Source organism: Calonectris borealis, chromosome 4 (genome assembly GCF_964195595.1).
Source record: "Calonectris borealis chromosome 4, bCalBor7.hap1.2, whole genome shotgun sequence".
Taxonomy (NCBI): Eukaryota; Metazoa; Chordata; class Aves; order Procellariiformes; family Procellariidae; genus Calonectris; species Calonectris borealis.
The window spans coordinates 31,693,841-31,707,291 of record NC_134315.1 but is presented as its reverse complement, the minus strand read 5'-3'; the positions used below and the strand labels follow the sequence as shown (position 1 = coordinate 31,707,291).

General features: G+C 37.0%; 1 protein-coding gene across 19 annotated transcripts in view; it reads left to right on the top strand.

The window, feature by feature from the left end:
* Positions 1-13,451, top strand: part of CLOCK (clock circadian regulator) — a 66,168-nt gene that overhangs the window by 16,346 nt on the left and 36,371 nt on the right. For 14 of the 19 annotated variants that reach the window (XM_075149121.1, XM_075149113.1, XM_075149105.1 and 11 more), the window contains 2 exons: positions 3,718-3,779; positions 13,076-13,190. The gene's annotated coding sequence lies outside the window, so the exon portion shown is untranslated. The remainder of the gene's footprint in view (positions 1-3,717; positions 3,780-13,075; positions 13,191-13,451) is intronic. The other 5 variants (XM_075149120.1, XM_075149118.1, XM_075149116.1 and 2 more) reach the window with 2 other exon arrangements.

Genomic DNA, 13,451 nt, shown 5'->3' with positions numbered 1-13,451 from the left:
CAATGAACATCTGTGATATAACTGGATTTGTAGAAGAGATACATAAGATTCGGTGCTAATATTTACAACTTTCAAAGTGCCACGAATGTTCTTTGCAACTTTTGTTAATACAAAATGTCAAAGAAACAGATAAATACTACAAGTCGCAGTAAATCAAATGGCTAAATCATAGCTGCCTTCTGAAATTTTGATGGTTTAGTTTGTTTTATTCCCTGCTTTTATTCTTAAATTGTTAAAAATAGGAATCTTCTGATTTCTTTCATTTCATAATTATTATATAGAATTCTAAAATTTGTATACTTCCCACCCCACGAGTTTTGCTTGAGCTGCTCATCTGCATTGAAAAAAACCAAGCCCAGTGTTTTATTGTAGTCATTAAGTAGGAGCAAGGCAAAAAATGAAAAAGAGATGGTTTTCACAGGTGTTTGCAGTTCTTACGATCTTTCTGTGCGTAAGCTGTCATGAATCAAGAAAGATTTTTTTTTTTTCTTTTTTCCCCTGGACTGAAATCCTCAATTTGAGATTGTAGATGGCAGTTTTTAAGGTTTTGAAAATTTAAGTAATATTTAGTTGCCAATGTTAACTCATTTTATCTTGAAGCAACAGTTGTAGGAGTTCACCCCATCTGCCCTGTGTAATTTTAAGTTCAGAGATTCCCAAGAATTTTGCGCACTTGCTAATAGTGTGTAATATCCCACACGTCTAAGCCAATGATTAGGACTAAACTCAGTTATATTTCTTGTTTATTATATCTTTGCAGAGTCTAGGCTTTAACTTTCAGCATTTTTTCCAGAAAATTTCCAAGATTCAAGTAAGATTTCTATTGATAGGGACATTTAAAACAACAGCCCTTCAATATAATCATTAAAAAAAAAATCTAAGGTTGTAGTAGCACAAGTATCAGCAGCATTTTGGAGAACTTTATTTTTTTTTATTAGAGCCAGTGATTTTTTTCAAACTAAGTTATTTGCAGTGTTATTTAAATTGTTTTTATTCAGTCTATTCCCTCATGTTGTAACTAGCATAAACACATTATGAAAGTTAGTATATTTTATTCTCCTAGCTTAAGCATCTCTCCATTCAATTTGTATAATCCTTTCTCAAAGAGTGATTATTACTGCCACGTGTGTATGTAGCACTTTAGCTAGCAAAAAACGAATGCATTAAGTAAAAATCAAAATTTAGTACTTAGCTACTTCATATAGCAGCTTTGGGAGGAGACCTCATGGAGGCAGGTACAAGCCTCAATTTAAAATGAAGAAAAATGTTGAGAGTCAAAACATGAGAACTGTAAACCAGCAAGTTATGAAGAGTCCTCATTATTTAAGTAATCTTGTCTTACAAATATTGCACTGTTTTGTTGAAGTGTATATCTCATTCTCACTCTATTTGCATATTTGTTAATGTGTTAGGCATAACTAAACTGTTTCAAGCTTTAATGTATGCTTAAATACAATACAGCTGTTTTCATTAGCCTGTTAGCATGTGGCCTCAACATATAATTTGTATTAGTTTCAGGATTTCCTGTGACTATTGATAGCTTTTGGAATCCCCTTCCTCAATACAAGTGTTAAATAGGCTACTAGCAAGATCCTAAGTCATTGAAGACATATTCACAGTGTTCTGAGCAGAAGAGAATTGCCATTGAAAATAACACCTGATTATAGTTTTCCTTTTTGATAACTGATATATTAATTGAAAATGGGAATAGCTATAATGCCTTTATAAATACTTTCTTAATACTACTTTTCAGGACTTAAGTGCTGGATGATCTAAGTCAGGTTCTGTTAATAAAGTGGGAAAAGAGCATATAAGGGATTATATGTGGTAATAAGGATTACCACATTTGCTTTGATTTAAAATATTAATTGTAAAATACATCTAGTGCAACTTGATTTTTAACTAGGTCCTACTTGCTAGTTGAGATGGCAGTCTTTTAAGCAGTGCTAATTTTAGCGTCTTCAGTAATGACCTGGAAGGAAAGGTTCTAAATGTTTGCAAATGAAATATGGTGGTACTAATTTGGGAAGTGTTGAGAACTTGAGAGCGCAGAGAAGGCTTTGAGAGGCAAGAAGTAAGCATACTGAGACATGTTTTGGTAGATAGAAATAGTGTGGTCTGATCATTCTGTGAAAGAGAAGCTTAAGAAGTGGTAAAACAGAAAAAGAAAAAAACTAAGGAAAAGAGTTTACGGTCATGTAAATGTAGTGAGTATGGTCCCAAGTAGTTGATATGATTTTGTGTTAAGTATTGTAGATGGTAAAAGGGACTAATAGTTCTCACATAAATAACTTCGAGGACTCATTTGAAACGTTTTAAAGTTGATATGGAAGTATCAGGACAGAATCTGAATTTCCAAAAATACAAAAAGAAGCTGAATTTGTGACCTTTTTTTTTCCTCATAACCTAATCTTGAAAATTCTTATCTCAAATATGGTAGCAGCAAAGCTTAAAAAAGCTTGGCTTAGAAATTCCTCAGTTATAGTATGTTTTATGTCTTTCAGTCAATATCGTGATCTTAAAATATTTTTGAAAGAGCTGGGGGAATGGGAAATAATTGACAGAATTTTTGCTGTGAGTCTTGAATTAGTCTGCAAGGTCCAGAAAGCCTTCATTTAAAAAATTCCCAATGCTTGAAGAGTAATATTGTCATTATAATTAATCAATTTAATTTACAATTGAATTGACTGGGCCCAGCGTTTTGAAGATCATACTGATCTATGGGAACAAGGAATTTTTTGGTCTGCTTTCGCTGCTTCTCTGGTGACCCTGAGAAGGTGAATTCAGTAGGTTTTCTGGACTCGCTGAGTCAGCACAAGCTCTGAAAGTTTCTGCTCATGTCAGTAGCAAGCCACAGAGGAGGAGTGCATGCTGCTGCTGCTCAGGAGAATGAAGATAGAATTTGAGCAAATTTGAGATCTACATGAATTGATAATGTTTTGGAAACACAGAATGCTAAAAACCAGTTGGTTAAATGTTACAGTGCTACTTCAAACTATAATTTTCCTTTGGACAGTGTTTACTGAACATTCAGAAATTCAGTCATATTCTGTGCTCTAATATTTGAATACTTAGGTAAAGATGTTCTTTTTTTATTTCCATATACAAAGAATATATATGCAGAATGATTGAGTTGACTTTATATGCTTTTTTCTGTGCTGCATTGCTGTTTCTGCTTAGTTCATGCAGTACTATCCCTTGTTAAAATAATGCACCATCTTTCCTGCCTGAGCAAGTCCAGTTATTGGCTAAATGTTGGCTGATGTTCCATTTCCTTTTGATTCTTGCTTATAGCAGGGCGGCGAAAGCATACCTAACATCTATCCCCAAAGTGGTTACAAAGTGTTTTGCCAAGAGTTCCCAGGGACAAGAAAAGTAAAGTCTTTCTGCCTTGGTTTTGTCCATTCTTTAGCCAAGACGACAGTTAAGACAATTCCTTTCTGTACCAATTGCAAAACTTTTTTGTTTTGTTTCGTTTTTTGCCTTTTCTGTTAAGGCACTTCTTGCCTATGTAATATGAAGGACTTGTCCTGTATCTCGGGTTTTGTAATCACTGTAATTCCAGTTAAGCCTGGATTGTTATATTGAAAGTTCTGACAGAAGAATAACTCAGTGTTTTATTTAATGAAATTAAGGAGTAGTGCAATGCAGGGGTTTGGAATTCTGTAACTATAGTATTCAGTTTTTATTTAATGTATAAACTTGCTCTTTCTCTAGCAGGTAGTTGTATTGGGGGAAAAACTGAAGGATCCACTGGCAGACACTGTAATTTTAGAAAAGTAAGCCTTTACTTTTGTTAATCTTCTGTTAATCTTGTTAATCTTATGAACATAACAGTAAGCATGCTAATACAGAAGTGTGTTTTGCCACATCTTTTTCGAATACACTGAAGTTAGCATCCCCTAGCGTTTCCCTTATTTTGTTTTGTTCTGTTTTTCTACTGCCTCATTCTTTTTTTCTTTGGTATCATTTTCTGGTCTCCAGGATGATGTGCAGAACTTTTAGGGGAAAAGGGTGGGGGGAGGCAGGGAGGAGGAGCTGCTTGTTTCGTAATTTTTGACTTGGACTGTGCTTCAGTGTTGGAACTTAAAATGTTCATACTCTCTCATTTTGTGGAAACGTGAATGTGAAGTCTCACTTCTTTCTTTTTGAAGACACTTTCCAGTGAAGTGCACTGCCTACTCCATTCTTCAGGCAGTCAAACAGTTCACTCTTCACAAAAGCTTTACAGAATAATTTAGCCGTGCATGAGTCACCCGTGCTGGGAAATCTAAGCATCAGAAGCACTTCGACAGCTGCACAAATCAAGGATTGCGCAATCAACTTGGAAAAAAAATTATGCCCATCACTAAATATTTTTAAAGTGTTTTATTTACATGTTTGCATTTCTGCATGAGATGGATAATTATGTTTCAGATTAAGTATTAGCTTTCTGAAACACCTGTCACTTGTTCTTGGGTGTTGCTGTTAGCACTAATCTTTTTTTATATATGTCCATTTGGTATACTTATACAATTCCAAGAGTTACAAATAGTTGCTGTTGGTATAAATCATTCTTTCATTAAATTTTCTTAATTTCATATTATTCATTTAGGTGAATACCCTTGTATAAGTATCTGTACTGAGGATCATCTTAAAATAGTCATAGTTCATGCTGTTTAACATGTTATTTGATAGATAGGTTGATACCTACTTAGCAACACGTCAGGTATATATACTCCTGTGTTTTACATTTGCTTGAGGCTCTAAGGCTGAGTTCTGGATTTGTTTTCATATCCAGAAGCTGATCTATGAGTCTGGATCAGTGTATATAAACAAACCTCATTCTGTCCAGAAATTTCATTTGTCACGGGTTGCTACATAAATGCAGCAATGCATGGGAGAGTACAGATATTTCATTTAAATATGAAGCAGACTTCTCAAGTAGTAGCTACAACACTCATTTCTTTGAGCACAAATTTGAATCTAATTTTTCCTAATTTTGTTCTCTGGTTGTAATTTAACACATGGTGTAGGTCAGCATGAAATGGCATTGTTGCCAAAAGATGTCTAACCTGGTGATTCACTGCTTCCCCTTCCCCTGTGCCAACACAGCTTTTGAGCAGCCATATGGCGAAACAAATTTAGTTGATTTAGCTGAATGAAACAATATTTGCGTTAGTTTTAGGCTGGACCAGTTTTAGGCTGTGTTGACTGTGTGATCACAGATACTAATGCTAGCAGAAGAGAGGGAATTTAATATGGATGTGGAAATGAGCGGTCAAAGTAATGATCAAAGGCTAACATTATGAAAAGTTTCAGCTTGACCAAGGAGTTTGGTAAGAGTGCGTACAAATATAACTGTTAGGGTGTACTGTTAGTACCTGTAGCCATGCACTTAACTGCATGGTCTATTTATATATTGGTCTTGCTATCTTACGTGTGGTAATTCTTCACCTGCGAACTGATTCAGAGGAAGTACTTAGTCTGTTTCTCCCACATCCTACGTGAGTACCCTATCCATAAGTTAGGAATAAGTCTCTGTCTCCTGTTAAAAAACAAACAAATAAACAAAAAACCCCCCAAAAAACAGAACTTGAGTTCATTTCATTGAGTTGTCTGGCATGGCATGCTACTTTCCCTCTGCCCCTTCCACCCCTTTTTAATGTGTGGATAACTGAGAAGCGGTAAGATGTTTCTTGATGTCTAGTTGTGCTAGATAATGGTATCTTAAAGGAATAAGTTGTTGATATGAAATAGTTGGTTGTCCCTTAAAGGGTAAGGTAGATTATAAATCAAGCAAAACTGATTTAAGACTCTCAGCTATATCCTTAAAATTTTTCCTAAATCGACTGTAAAGGCATTGGGTGCAGAAATAACTTGCATAACTTAACTTCTTACAGACCCTGTTGGCTATCTGTTGACTTCTTGGATTTCTGAAGATTTTAGAATGCAATAGTGAGATATGTAAAACGTATAAGTGTTCATTTGGGTATAAGAGCTAATAAATCTTCATTGGGTAGAGTTTTCTGGTCTAGGATAGAATTTTGGAAAGATTTCAAAACCTGCTTTTTAGCTACCTTTCCCACCTCGCAACACACACATGCATTCTAAAAGTCTGGCAATTAAGGTGCTCACCTAACATGTAGGTTCATGTTTTTCTGCAAGATTAATTGTAGTGGATAGCTGAGTGTTTGTTTTTGTCGCAGTAATAATAATTGTAAAGTCTTATTTTCTAAATTTAAACATGAGTTTATATCAGCACCGAGCAGCAATTTTGTATGGAATGGAAGAAGAATTTACTTGGCATTATCTTGCTTTGAATGTGTAATGATTATGTCTGTTGAATTTGGTAATGAATTTTCTCCAGGACAGTTTTCAAAAATTAATTTACTTTCTATATCTAGACATTCTTCCCTCTTGTTATTGGGGTAGAGGAAAAACAATGTTTAACTCTTTGATCTGTCTCATTTCTTAGTGATTTTTCATGTATATTTTTCAGTGTAGGAATAAAGTGTTTAATTTTTCCTCTTTGGTTAGATTTATTAATATTCTTGGTATTATTTATGCTCTGAGGAAAACGTGACAAACCGTTTTAGACAAATTGTTGTTTAAACTAACATCTGTATCTGATACAAAACATTTAAAATTGCTAATACTCTGTTTCTTAAATATGCACATTTGTAATTGCATGAATAATTTCAAAGTGTTGTTAGCTCCAGGATAGATGTCTTGCTACCATATTTTAAAGTTTTTTCCTTAAATTTCTGTTAATATTGAGAAATCACCAAGTGAAGAAATATTTTTTTTTTTCCTGGTAACTTTATTCTGTAGAAAATCATTGTTTTGTGTGTAGCAGATAATTTTCTGGGATAATTAGTAATATTCAGTGGGAATTTAAACTTTTGAGAATGTGTGTGTGGTATTCTTTCCCCTTTTGAACTTCTGAAAAAACCCTGTCAATTACCTACCTTCTCAGTTCTATTTAAGAGGATGGAAGGAGGAAGCTGGGATTTTTTGTTCATTGTAAAATATACCAAGTTTAGATGCCTCCTGTGAGACAGGGTAGCAGAATCTCCAGATTTTACACCATCTACAGCACTTTTTCCACAGCGCAGTGAGTGTTAATTTAGGATCTGTTCTTGAGCTGGCTGGCTGCAGGTTGTTTCTGCCCAGAATCCTGTTAAAGGAAATGGAGATTTACAGAGACATGAAGATTTTCCGTTTTGAATTGTAACCCTAACATGTTAGCTTCTCTTGATTAAAACTCATGTTGTGAAGTACTGGGTGTTTTTGTTAAGCACCATTTAGGGATGCAGTAAGTGTATTTTTCAGCCAGGCGTGATTATGAGCTAATTTGTATTTTACATGTGCAAACACAATGCATACTCTTAAGTCTAACCCATGGTTCCCTGTTAAAGATCCAGCAGTGGGAGATGTATTTAAGAGGTTCCTGCTTCTCTTTGTAGAGGGGTACTGTTCCTCAGCTGTGCCAATTTTCAAAGGTACATGAAGCCACACTTCTTAATAAGAACAAGATAATAAAGATTGTATTTAAAACTGTGTGATATGTGAGTTCTTTTATACATATCATTTCACAAATCTACTTCAGTGTGTGGCCAGAGCTGAAGGGGTGCGCTCCTCCAGGAAAAGCCACGGAAGGGTGGCAAGAAGCAGGGTGGAGCCTTATAAATAAAAGCGGGTGCAAATGGAATCGTAACATGTAGCCACAGTCTTTCTCTTGTACAGACTAGTTGCACAGGATTTACAAGCAGCTCTTCTGCTACACTTACGGCTTTCTTATTGAAGTAAAACGATCTCCAGTAAGGAACTGTGAATACAAAAGATGAGAAAATATTTTAAATGAGAATATGGAATAATAGCAATTGTTTCTGATGGCTAGATCATTGAACACTGCCTTTCAGATTTATCTTATAAACTTACTTAGGTTTGTACTCGTTCTTGATTATCCTTTGCAGTTTTCTGAAACACAAAGAATGTTCACTGACAAACTCTGAAAATCAGTATTATAATTACTTTCTTTTAATAATCTTTGCTAATAATTTGAAGGGAGTGCGTAAACAACACCTCGGGTGTCTCCAGATGTAGTTCATTTGGTTAATTTGGATCCTAGAAGGCAAAGATCTAATACAAGCAGCCTGGAAGGGAATGGAGGGGAAGAAAAGCCTGGTAGGTGCTTCAGCACTCCACTGTCAAGCTTGTTAGAAGCCTGGCAACCTGCTGAGCACTTTCCTGGTCACTGCCAGGGAGCTGGAGGGGCAGGCTGCTTCCAGGGGAGGGCAGCCAGGCTTCCAGGGGAGGGCCCAGATCGCCAGCAAGTTCCTGGTAAAGGAGGCAGATCTGAGGATGAGCCAAGAAGTGAAATCAGTGAGTCAGAGGCCAGATCAGTGGGGTGCATGGCCAAGGCATGGGCCAGGCTCCAGCGTAGCCCAGGCGAAGAGTCAGGGGCTTCTTACAGCTTTCTTGCACATATCTTCACTGCAGTCTGAACTAAGATTAGAGCTGCACCCTATCAGGCAGGGAGCTGTGGGCCCATGTCTATGGTGAGGAAGGGGAAGGAGATGCAGACTCCAGAGAAAAGTGGAAGGGTGTTAGCAGAACAGCTGGTCAAGCAGAGATCAGCCCAAATGATCTGCAACAGAGGAGTGGTGGGCAGGGGTGTTTCCTCTAACTATGAGCCAGAGAGGTGGAAATTGCAAACTGCATTCAGTCCCAAGTCACAGAGCAAAGTTCTCTCCGGATGGCAGGACAGTCTAATACATGAAGAATGCAGGAGAGAATTGCTTTTTCCTCTAATCCTCATCATCCACGTTTCTATGAAGATATTATTTACAGTGACTTTTAACCAGACTTGTCAGAGCAGCTTGCTTAGGTCCGTTACCTTTGCAGGGAGTAGACAAGGACACATCTGTGTGACAAACCATTTCTAAGAATACAACCTCTTTTTACTTCTGTGGTTGCTGTGTTGTCTCCCACTCATGGAGATCTGTAGGCTCTTCCAACTGCTGCTGTTTTGTTTGGACTATGTACAAATAGGTCTGCGGGCAAATAGTATGCACTCTTTCAAGTGCCATTATAACTTGACTAAATCTGTGATGTCGGTGACCACTACCACAACAGGCCTCCTACCAGGCAGTTCATCTCTCCTGTAGACTGCTTGGACTTACCCTCTTTCCCAGAAGTCCCTCAGGAACAGACTTGAGACTGGATGAGTTATTCTGATGATGGCAACCCACACCACCAGTCATCTGTCCTACTGCCCTTTCTTCATTATGTTGCACACAGATGTGTCCTTGTCTGCTCCTTGTAAAGGTAATGGACCTAAGCAAGCTGCTCTGCCAGAGCAGGCTACTCGCGTTCACTCACAAATTTTCCTATTAAAAGCCCACCTGGGATCAAGTGTGGATGTCTGCACTAGAAGCAGCCCTCTCCTACTCTTTTCTGGTGAAGCAGGTGAAGAGGTACACCTGCTGTTACAGTGCATTTATCTACAGAAAATGACATTTCTGGGATGTGTCAGCTCTTCTGCACAAGTACAGACCAAGATTACAGTTGGTTTGTTGACATGGTAGAGAAAAGGCTGCAATATATGTCTATTCCCAACTCCTAGAATAACCTTTTCAGCTGCAAAGTTTGGACAGCATTTCTTGAAATTCTTTTCAACCCTATCTTCTGATATTTTTGTTTGTTTTGCCTTTTTTTTTTATTTTGAGGTAGAAAATGAAAGAGACAAATGTCAGTTTTAAAAACTTAGTATTTTAACAGATAGTCTGTGATTAGTGAGAAGGGATCAATCAGTCATTTTACCCTAATTTGCTTTCTGTTGGTGTGTATACCATTGCAAGGAAAGGAGCAAGTATCTCGAAAACTGCTAGCTTGTTCTATTAGGTAAACTATATCTGATTAGAGAGCAGGTTATGTTTAGCCAGATGTTTACCTCTCTAAACATCTTGCTCTCTATAAAAGTCTATGGTTACTAGAGAGGAACTAAACCAAAAGAAATTCTTCCCCTTCTCCTCCCCTCTACCCCACCTCCAAAAAAGAAAAAGCTAAAAAGAAAAATGGTTGGGCTGGGGTAAATGTATGAAGTAAAGAGCAAAATGGAAAACATGATAGTGATGCACTATTCTGGGAATGAGATAATGGATGGATCTCTGCTTGCCCATTAAGGTGGGCTGTCCCAGTAGAGTAAAACTCCAAGTTATCAGAAGCAAAGGTTTCTTTGCTCCTGGAAAGGAGTGTCAAGAAAGTTTATAGTTATCCTCAGAATCTGTATGCTTACATTGGGAGTCAGGTTCTGGCTCAGCTGTTTGCTCATAGTGTGATTTTTCTGCTCCTTGGCTTGCTTACCCTGTACCTAACTAGTGTTAGAGCTCTGCTGGGGCATCAGGTGCTGTGGAAGCACAGACTGGTGCGCTGTGATTTTGATTCTTTAAACAAGATCTTCTCTAAAGCTAATCCTCAGTGATATAATAACTAGTTTGTTGCTGTGGCAAAATAGGATTATGGCACAGAGATCAGGCTGTATTAAAGAAGTTAATTTGTTTCTGTTTGCAGAAACTGCAGTGTTGGAAAACTGTATTGTTTCCTATATTTTTCCTGTGATCTTTCCTGGGTGAAATTATTTTTCTTAATAATACCTGTCACCTCGCATTAATTCTGTCTGAGGGCTGTAATACTGAAGTATTACTTATAAGATCAAGACATTTATATAAAAATATTTTTTACAATGTAAGGGCAATACTGGTTCTTCCTCAAAAATATTTAGCAATGTTGCCGTTATGGTGAAGTGCTGGTGATGTAAGGGTTTCAGTCACTGACGATATACAAAATTAAGTACAGGCAACACATTGACTATTGTCCCATCCGTTTTTCAGTCCAGTCCTGACAAAACATCTGTCATGATGAAGACTGTAGTGTAATTTCACAGTTTGTTCAATCTTTGAATTTGTTTCTAAGATTTAATATAGCCACTGTGCATACCAGTATTGATGATAAAATTGGACTGAAGTTACTGAAATTCTTTCAGTCTAAAACATGGAATGTTTTATCAGATGGTGTGAACTTTTCACTATTACCTTAGGTTGGACTGTGGCTTTTTACCCTATGACTTACTCAGAACCTTGTTTCTTTGGCCAAGGAATAACTTGGCACCCAGTTACTTACTGCCTCCCTGCGAGTGATAAGTCAGCATAGTGGAGAAGTTGCAGCGTTGCTAGTTTTTGTGATTTTGCGAGAGATTGAGCAATGCTGTGTATTAATAGTTTGTATATCCATGGCAGCAGCTAAGGTTTTTGATTGAGGACCTCAGCTTTCTTAAAGATAGTAAGTTTCTAGCCTTGGTTGCAGAAAAGTGTGAAAACATGCACTGAATATGTACAAAAGATATAGTATCTAGAGACAAATACACATAATTCATTGCATTTAAAAAAACACCATGAACTGTGGAGACAGACCCATGACCTTTGAACACTTGTGGCTGACGATGCTGGCGTGTAGGCGTCTTAACCTTTCTGCTGGCTTTCACATGCATGCCTTTTCTACTGAGTTAGAGATCTATGTGGTTTTGGTTACAAAAGCTTTTCCACTGTGATTAGCTTTCCTTTTGGTCTGGTTTAAGCTTGCTTATGTTCATTTATGACATAAACATATTCCTTCCCTCCTCATCTTAAAATCCCTTTTTGAAATATCCTTAAAAACTTCCTTTTTTTGGTTCTGTTTTAGACATTATCAAATATGGTTCTGTGCTTAAGTCCTGTGGTGTTTAGTTGTGATTTTTTTAAAAATGCACCTCTACATACTGCAGAGATGAGGTCTGAAATTTTCCTCATTAGAACTCTCTTAGGAGCTGGGTGAGAGTTGGCAGAGTTGTTCGACTCCAAGCAGTTTAAAAACACAGGTTTCATGCTGCAGTCTGTGTAACCTAGACTTCCATGGGACTCTTTGTCACTATTAACGTTTGCACTTGTCAAACGGAACAAAACAGAATAGGAGAGGAGGCTGTAAGCACCTAAAAAAGTAGGTCAATGGGCCAGCAGGTTATTTGGCCAGAAAAGAATGAGTGGCTTCACTGAATCATGCTGTAATTGTTTTTCTCCTGTTGGCAGATTGTTCTGCTGTGCTTTAACTTCCTATGTTAATATTCGCATATATTTTAACCTCTGTATTTTAACCACTTAAGAGCCTCTGTTCGGTGCAGGGGAAGGAGAAGCTTAACTTTTCTAATCAAATAAGAGATAATTCAGGTGTTTCCATAAAATCCATTAATGAATTTAAGAGTAGCATAAGCTTAGTTTTTAGATCCCAACTTTCTTTTCAGAATTTAATATGCTTTAAAATAAAATTTTTTGGAAGTGGTACAAGTACATTGTGTAGTGAATACATTTTGTTTTAAGAACAGTAAGCAAGGCAGATAGAAACAGGATAAAGATTAGAGAAAATACTGATTTCATGTAACTTAAAAATGTGGAAAGTAGCATGGTTCAAGGGAAGAAACTGTATAAATGAAATGTAATGGTGTAAAGAGACTGGAAGCTGGTGATCACTTACACTGGTGCTGAGGTTTTTTTTATGGAAAAAGTGCATGTGTGAGGTAAGTTTGGACTACATTCTTGAAAGTGTTTTTGAAGTGGGTTTTGAAAGAAGGGGTTAATGGCTGTGTCTGAGGGAGTAGCAATAATGCAGCTGGGCAACTTTGCTAGTTGCCAGCAGCAGCATTCTACACATTCTGGAGTCCTGAGAGTGGCAATTTTGGAGACTTGCAGAGGAGAAGACATAACTGAGAAAGCCAAGAGAGGCCCAAGTAAGAGTTTCAGCGAAAAAGATGTTTAAATAATGATACAAAGATATACTTTGAAGGTAGCAAGTGGAAGTGAAGATGTAGATGGTGTGGGTGATACTGAACTCAAAAGTAAAAAGTATCAAGGAGAAGAGCTTTAAAGCAAGGTGAATTCCGATAGTGAGATACTTGGGATATTTTTAATAAGCAGAATATTGCATTTATAAATTACTCTTGTTGGAATGATCATTTTAAAACTCATTGACTTTAAAACTCTCCTTTTTTATTTTTTTACAGTTCAGAATTTAATGCTTTTCTGCAGAAGAGGATACATCTAACTCCACATTGTTCTGCAAAGGAACCAGGTTTCATCCCTAAACCTCACACTTTAACAAGTCCCAAAGTGTAAAAGGTAAAATTGTATTCCTATAATTAACAAGGTTCCTATGGCTGTCGATTATCAACACTGAAGGGCTGGGTAGCAGTGTTAAGTAGTGTCTTTTGTTCTCTAGAACATAACTGAATTTGAATCTTAGAAATAGACATAGTCCTTGATTTCTCTAGTGTTTGCTTTAAACTTGACTGGTTTTATTGGAATTCTCTCTGCAGTCTTATCCATTGGCATGTATAAGCGCTGAGAATGTTCAGCGTCTTGCAATTTTTGATGCAAAGA